The sequence below is a fragment of the Triticum urartu genome, chromosome 5 (assembly GCF_003073215.2).
Source record: "Triticum urartu cultivar G1812 chromosome 5, Tu2.1, whole genome shotgun sequence".
Taxonomy (NCBI): Eukaryota; Viridiplantae; Streptophyta; class Magnoliopsida; order Poales; family Poaceae; genus Triticum; species Triticum urartu.
This window is the reverse complement of record NC_053026.1, coordinates 146,871,682-146,878,439: the sequence shown is the minus strand read 5'-3', so window position 1 is coordinate 146,878,439 and position 6,758 is coordinate 146,871,682.

The window sequence follows — 6,758 nt, the reverse complement described above, 5'->3', positions numbered from 1 at the left end:
TAAATATAGCCTTGATAACTTAATAAAACATTGTTTTTACAATGGAAGTACATGTCACTAGAACATAATATTCGTCGAGCACTAAGCCTCTGTCGAACGAGCGCCTTCAAGAACTTCTTCAAAGTAGTGCTCAACAGCCACTTGGCCTATGGCCGAACCCTGTGTCGCAACAGTGGTGGCCTCCATCTCCGCCCAATATGTCTTGACACGGGCAAAGGCCATCCGCGCCCCCTCTATGCACGCTGATCTCTTCATAGCATCGATGTGCGGCACAGCACCAAGGAATTGTTGCACTAAACTAAAATAGCGATTCGGCCTTGGCCCTCTCGGGCACAGATGATCCACAACGGACCTCATGGCAAGTCCGAAAAACCTATGGAGCTCGGCCCACTCGGCCATTCGCTCATTCAACAGCAGCGGACGGACTGGAGCATGAAACTGTGACCAAAACAGCTTTTCCACTTCGCGATCTTTCTAATCCTTGAAGTACTCGGCCGAATCAGCAGCACTTGCAGCCAAATCCACGTAGGCGTCCGCAGAACTCCATAGTCGGTCAAGAGGAGCATACTTAGGATCTCCGAATTTAGTCCGCAATAAGAAGGGCTTCCCAGACACGATATCTGCAGCTTGATGCAGCTCCTCCTTCGTCGCTCTAATTTTGGAGCGGGCTTCCTTGGCAGCTACCAGGGCCTTCTCCAGGTCCGTTGCCCTCGCTCGGCCTTTTTATTCAAGAAGCTGGTAACGGTCAGCAGCATCTTTTAACTCTACAACCATTTTGGCCATTCTTTCCTTGCTCTCGCAATGTGCAGCCTGTTCGGCCCTCAACTCTTCGGCCGTCTTTAGAGCGGCCGCATTGCTACTCCTTGCTTGTTCCTTGGCTCGGGCAAGCTCCGCGCGAAGGATCTCCACGGTGGCAGCTCCATCTACAGTCACAACATATTAAAGATACTAGCATCATGCTCCTCTTATTATGTGACGATCACCGGAGAAATCACTTACCCTGTGCCTCGTCAAGACGCTGGTTGACAAGCAGGATATCGGCATCGGCCGTATCAAGTTGCCGCTTTAGCTCGGTAAACCCATCAGTTCGGCTAGCCACCGGAGCCTCAGCCGCTGAGGGAGTCCTGGATTAGGGGGTGTCCGGATGGCCGGACTATACTTTCAGCCGGGCTCCTGGACTATGAAGATACAAGATTGAAGACTTCGTCCCGTGTCCGGAAGGGACTTTCCTTGGCGTCGAAGGCAAGCTTGGCGATACGGATATGCAGATCTCCTACCATTGTAACCGACTCTATGTAACCCTAACCCTATCCGGTGTCTATATAAACCGGGGGATTTTAGTCCGTAGGACATCATATTCATACACAACAACAATCATACCATAGGCTAGCTTCTAGGGTTTAGCCTCTCAGATCTCGTGGTAGATCTACTCTTGTACTACCCATATCATCAATATTAATCAAGCAGGGCGTAGGGTTTTACCTCCATCGAGAGGGCCCGAACCTAGGTAAAACTTCGTGTCCCTTGTCTCCTGTTACCATTCGGCCTAGACGCACAGTTCGGGACCCCCTACCCGAGATCCGCCGGTTTTGACACCGACATTGGTGCTTTCATTGAGAGTTCCTCTGTGTCGTCGCCGTCAGGCTTGATGGCTCCTACGATCATCAATGGCGATGTAGTCCAGGGCAAGACCTTCCTCCCCGAACAGATCTTCGTCTTCGGCGGCTTCGCACTGCGGGCCAATTCACTTGGCCATCTGGAGCAGATCGAAAGCTATGCCCCTGGCCATCAGGTTAGATTTGGAAGCTTAAACTACACAGCTGACATCCACGGGGACTTGATCTTCGACGGATTCGAGCCACTGCCGAGCGCGCCGCACTGTCACGACGAGCATGATCTAGCTCTGACGCTGAACAGCGCCCTGGAGGCCGCACCCGCATCGGCTTCGACCCTTAATTCGGAGCCAACTGCGTCGATCGAGGATGGGTGGTTGGACGCCGCCTCGGGGGCTGCGATCCCAACGGCGATCGAGCCGAACACCAGCCCCACACTCCGCGAGACTCGTGACTTCATGGAGCCGGACTCCTATCCGGACTCCAAACCCTCCGCGTCCCTGCCGATCGAATCCGATTGGGTGCCGATCATGGAGTTTACTACCGCGGACATCTTTTAGCACTCGCCTTTCGGCGATGTTCTAAAGACACTTAAGTCTCTCTCTTTATCAGGAGAGCCCTGGCCGGACTACGGTCAGCAAGGTTGGGATTCAGATGATGAAGAAATTCAAAGCCCACCCATCACCCACTTCATAGCCACTGTCGACGACTTAACCGACATGCTCGACTTCGACTCCGAAGACATCGACGGTATGGACGCCGATGAAGGAGACGAGGAAGAACCAGCGCCTATCAGGCCCTGGAAAGCCACCTCGTCATATGACATATACATGGTGGACACCCCAAAAGAAGGAGATGGCAATGGAACAACGGAGGATGACCCCTCCAAGAAACAGCCTAAGCGCCGGCGTCAGCGGCGCCGCTCAAAATCCTGCCAAAACAAATATGGTGATTCCAGCACGGGAGATAATAATACTCCAGAAAGTGCCGAAGAAAACCCCCTCCAGCAATATTTAGCACAGGAGGATGGGGAAACCAGCCCTCATGAGAGAGCGGCAGACAGAGAGGTCGAGGACGATAATTATATGCCTCCCTCCGAAGATGAGGCAAGCCTCGACGACGATGAATTCGTCGTGCCAGAGGATCCCGTCGAGCAAGAGCATTTTCAACGCAGGCTTATGGCCACGGCAAGAAGCCTCAAGAAAAAACAGCAACAGCTTAAAACAGATCAAGATTTGCTAGTCGACAGATGGACTGAAGTCCTCGCGGCCGAAGAGCATAAACTCGAACGCCCCTCCAAGAGCTACCCAAAGCGCAGGTTGCTACCCCAATTAGAGGAGGAAGCACTTCATGCGGCCGACCGGCCACCTCGTGGCCGCGACAGAGAGGCCTCTCGGCCCTCCACTCAAGCCGCACCCCGTACCAAGGCATGGGAATATGCGCCGGACTTACGAGATATGTTGGAGGACAAGGCAAGGCAAACAAGATCGATCTACGGATCGCGTGAGCGCCCCACGGCTCGAGACGGTAACCGTCATGCCGGCCACAAATTCGGTAGGGCCGAACACAGTAGACAAAGCTCATTGAAGCTACGTCATGATATAGCCCAGTACAGAGGCGCCGCACGCCCACTATGGTTCACAGACGAAGTAATGGATCATCAAATCCCCGAGGGTTTCAAACCCGTAAACATCGAATCATATGATGGCACAACAGATCCTGCGGTATGGATCGAGGATTATCTCCTTCATATCCACATGGCCCGCGGCGATGATTTCCACGCCATCAAATACCTCCCACTCAAGCTTAAAGGACCAGCTCGGCATTGGCTTAACAGCTTGCCAATAGGATCAATCAGTTGTTGGGAGGACCTGGAAGCTGCATTTCTCGACAATTTCCAGGGCACTTATGTGCGACCCCCAGACGCCGATGACCTAAGTCACGTAATTCAGCAGCCAGATGAATTGGCCAGGAAATTCTGGACACGGTTCCTAACAAAGAAAAATCAAATAGTCGACTATCCGGACGCTGAGGCCCTATCAGCCTTCAAGCACAATATCCGTGACAAGTGGCTTGCCCAGCACCTTGGACAGGAAAAGCCGAAGTCTATGGCAGCACTCACGACACTCATGACCCGCTTTTACGCGGGAGAAGACAGATGGCTCGCTCGTAGCAACAATATGACCAAGAACCCTGGTAATTCGGATACCAGGGACAGTGGTGGCAGGTCGCGTCGCAACAAGCAGAAGCGCCGCATTAACGGCGACAATACTGAGGATACAGCAGTCAATGCCGGATTTAGAGGCTCTAAATCCAGTCAGCGGAAAAAGCCATTCAAAAGGAATCCTAGGGCCCCGTCCAGTTTGGACCGAATACTTGACCGCTTATGCCAGATACATGGCACCCCCGAAAAGCCGGCCAATCACACCAACAGGGATTGTTGGGTGTTCAAGCAGGCAGGCAAGTTAAATGCCGAAAGTGAAGACAAGGGGCTGCATAGCGATGACGATGAGGAGCCCCGGCCGCCGAACAACAGTGGACAGAAGGGTTTTCCCCCACAAGTGCGGACGGTGAACATGATATACGCAACCCACATCCCCAAGAGGGAGCGGAAGCGCGCGTTAAGGGACGTATACACGATAGAGCCAGTCGCCCCAAAGTTCAACCCATGGTCCTCCTGCCCGATCACCTTTGATCGAAGGGACCATCCCACTAGCACCCGTCACGGCGGATTTGCCGCATTGGTCTAGACCCAATTATTGATGGATTTCATCTCACTAGAGTCCTTATGGACGGCGGCAGCAGCCTGAACCTGCTTTACCAGGACACAGTGCGGAAAATGGGCATAGATCCCTCGAGGATTAAGCCCACCAAAACGACCTTTAAAGGCGTAATACCAGGTGTAGAGGCCAACTGTACAGGCTCAGTCACACTTGAAGTGATCTTCAGATCCCCGGATAATTTCCGAAGCGAGGAGTTAATCTTCAACATAGTCCCATTTCACAGTGGCTATCACGCACTGCTCGGGTGAACCGCATTTGCCAAGTTCAATGCGGTACCGCACTACGCATACCTTAAGCTCAAGATGCCAGGCCCTCGAGGAGTAATTACGGTCAATGGAAACACTGAACGCTCCCTCCGAACGGAGGAGCACACGGCGGCCCTTGCAGCAGAAGTACAAAGCAGCCTCTCTAGGCAGTTCTCCAGTCCGGCCATTAAACGACCGGACACCGTCAAGCGCATCCAGAGTAACCTACAACAAGACCGCCTGGCACGACCCGAGCAGGCATAGCAATGCGGCCCCAACCCCAGCCCTCACAAAAATGCGATACCAGTACTTCGCGTACATAACTACCCTCTAGAAATACCATGGGTACAGGGGGAGGGGCACCATCACGGCACGCCCGAAACACGGCTTCAACCGCACCAGGGGCTGCCGATTTTTTAATTTTCTCTTACTTTCAGGACTCCATTCTTTGGAAGGCCTGTTCGACAGTTCAATTGCCGCACAAACGATGCAAGAACCAGGGAAGCAGACAAGCCACGCCGCATTACGGAACTCCCAGGTGGTCTCTATCACGAGCAGTATACCTGTTTCGCATACTATTCCGCAGCTTGCCCCTGGAACGGACATGTTACATAGTCCAACCTTTTGCTTATCGCATTATTTGTATCGTTCTGCTTTGGTCGCAGCCCTATTTAATAAACAATGCATAGCTTTTGTCTATTTCTGCATTACTCTTTTTATATATATATGTTCCTTAAACGACATGTTGCACCCGTACACTTTGGTACGGCCAAAATACGTCAGGGGCTTCAGTACCCCTCAACATGGTGTGAGAAGTCCGAACACTTTAACAAGTGCGGCACCCCGAACTTATAGCATTATATGCATCGGCTCCGAATCATGTCTTGGGTTAATAGTTGGGTTTGCCCGGCTCCTATGTTTTGGTGCCTTACGTTCCACTATATCGGCTAAGGTAGCACTAGGAGAACCACTGCGATTGTGCCCCAGTTGACCTGGGTCGAGCACCTCAGTGGAGAAAGCTAAAACTGACTGTCATGATGAAGCGAGAGCTGGTCGCTGTTCGAGAGGTTTTTTCGAGTCCTCAAAGACTTATGCCGCTTAGGGTGAGGAGTCGGCTCCGTCCGGCCAAGGCGTGGATAGCGCCCTGAACTCGGTCTTCCGAATACCAGGGGCTTCGCCGAAATTTAAAATTATAGAATTCTATGGCTAAGTGAGAGTGTTCACGCATTATAGTCCGATTGCCTTGTTCATTGGGCTGAGCGCCTCCCTTGAAGGACCCAAACATGGGAAAAAGAGCGCTCAGGTTTATCCCCGAACACCCCAGCACTAGCGGCACAGGGGCAGAAGCCGACGACTCGCCATCTCTCAGAATTGATAAACAACCGCACAGAAGGTAATATTTTAAATTCAAATAGCATTGCTTAGCGCATATGAACAAGTTTTCAGCGCATAGGACAAAACGAGCAAGTTTTACTCAAAAATTACATCCCTAGAACATTCATCCGCCACAAGGCAGGCACCCTTCAGAACATCCTTATAATAATTCTCGGGCTTGCGATGCTCTTTCCCCGGTGGTGGCCCGTCCTTCACAAGCTTCTCAGCATCCAGCTTGCCCCAGTGCACCTTAGCACGGGCAAGGGCCCTACGGGCACCTTCAATGTAGACGGAGTGCTTGATGACTTCAAGCCTTGGACAGGCCTCCACTAGCCGCCGCACCAGCCTGAAATAGCTCCCAGGCAGAGCCTCTCCAGGCCACAGCCGAACTATGAAGCCCTTCACGGCCTGTTCGGCCGCCTTGTGGAGCTCGACAAGTTGCTTCATCTGGTCGCTCAGGGGCACGGGGTGTCCGGCCTCAGCATAATGAGACCAGAACACCTTCTCTATCGAGCTGCTCTCTTCGGCTCGATAGAACGCGGCAGCATCGGACACACTCCGGGGAAGATCTGCAAACGCTCACGGAGAGCTCCGGATTCGGGTAAGTAATAAGTAACTCATGTTTATGTGTTTGCTTTGCATAAAGAATGACTTACCCGCCGGTATCTTTTTCACCTCCTCCAACTCCTAGAGGGTCTTCTAGGATTCGGCCTTGGCAGACTTGGCATTCTCAATTGCCACCG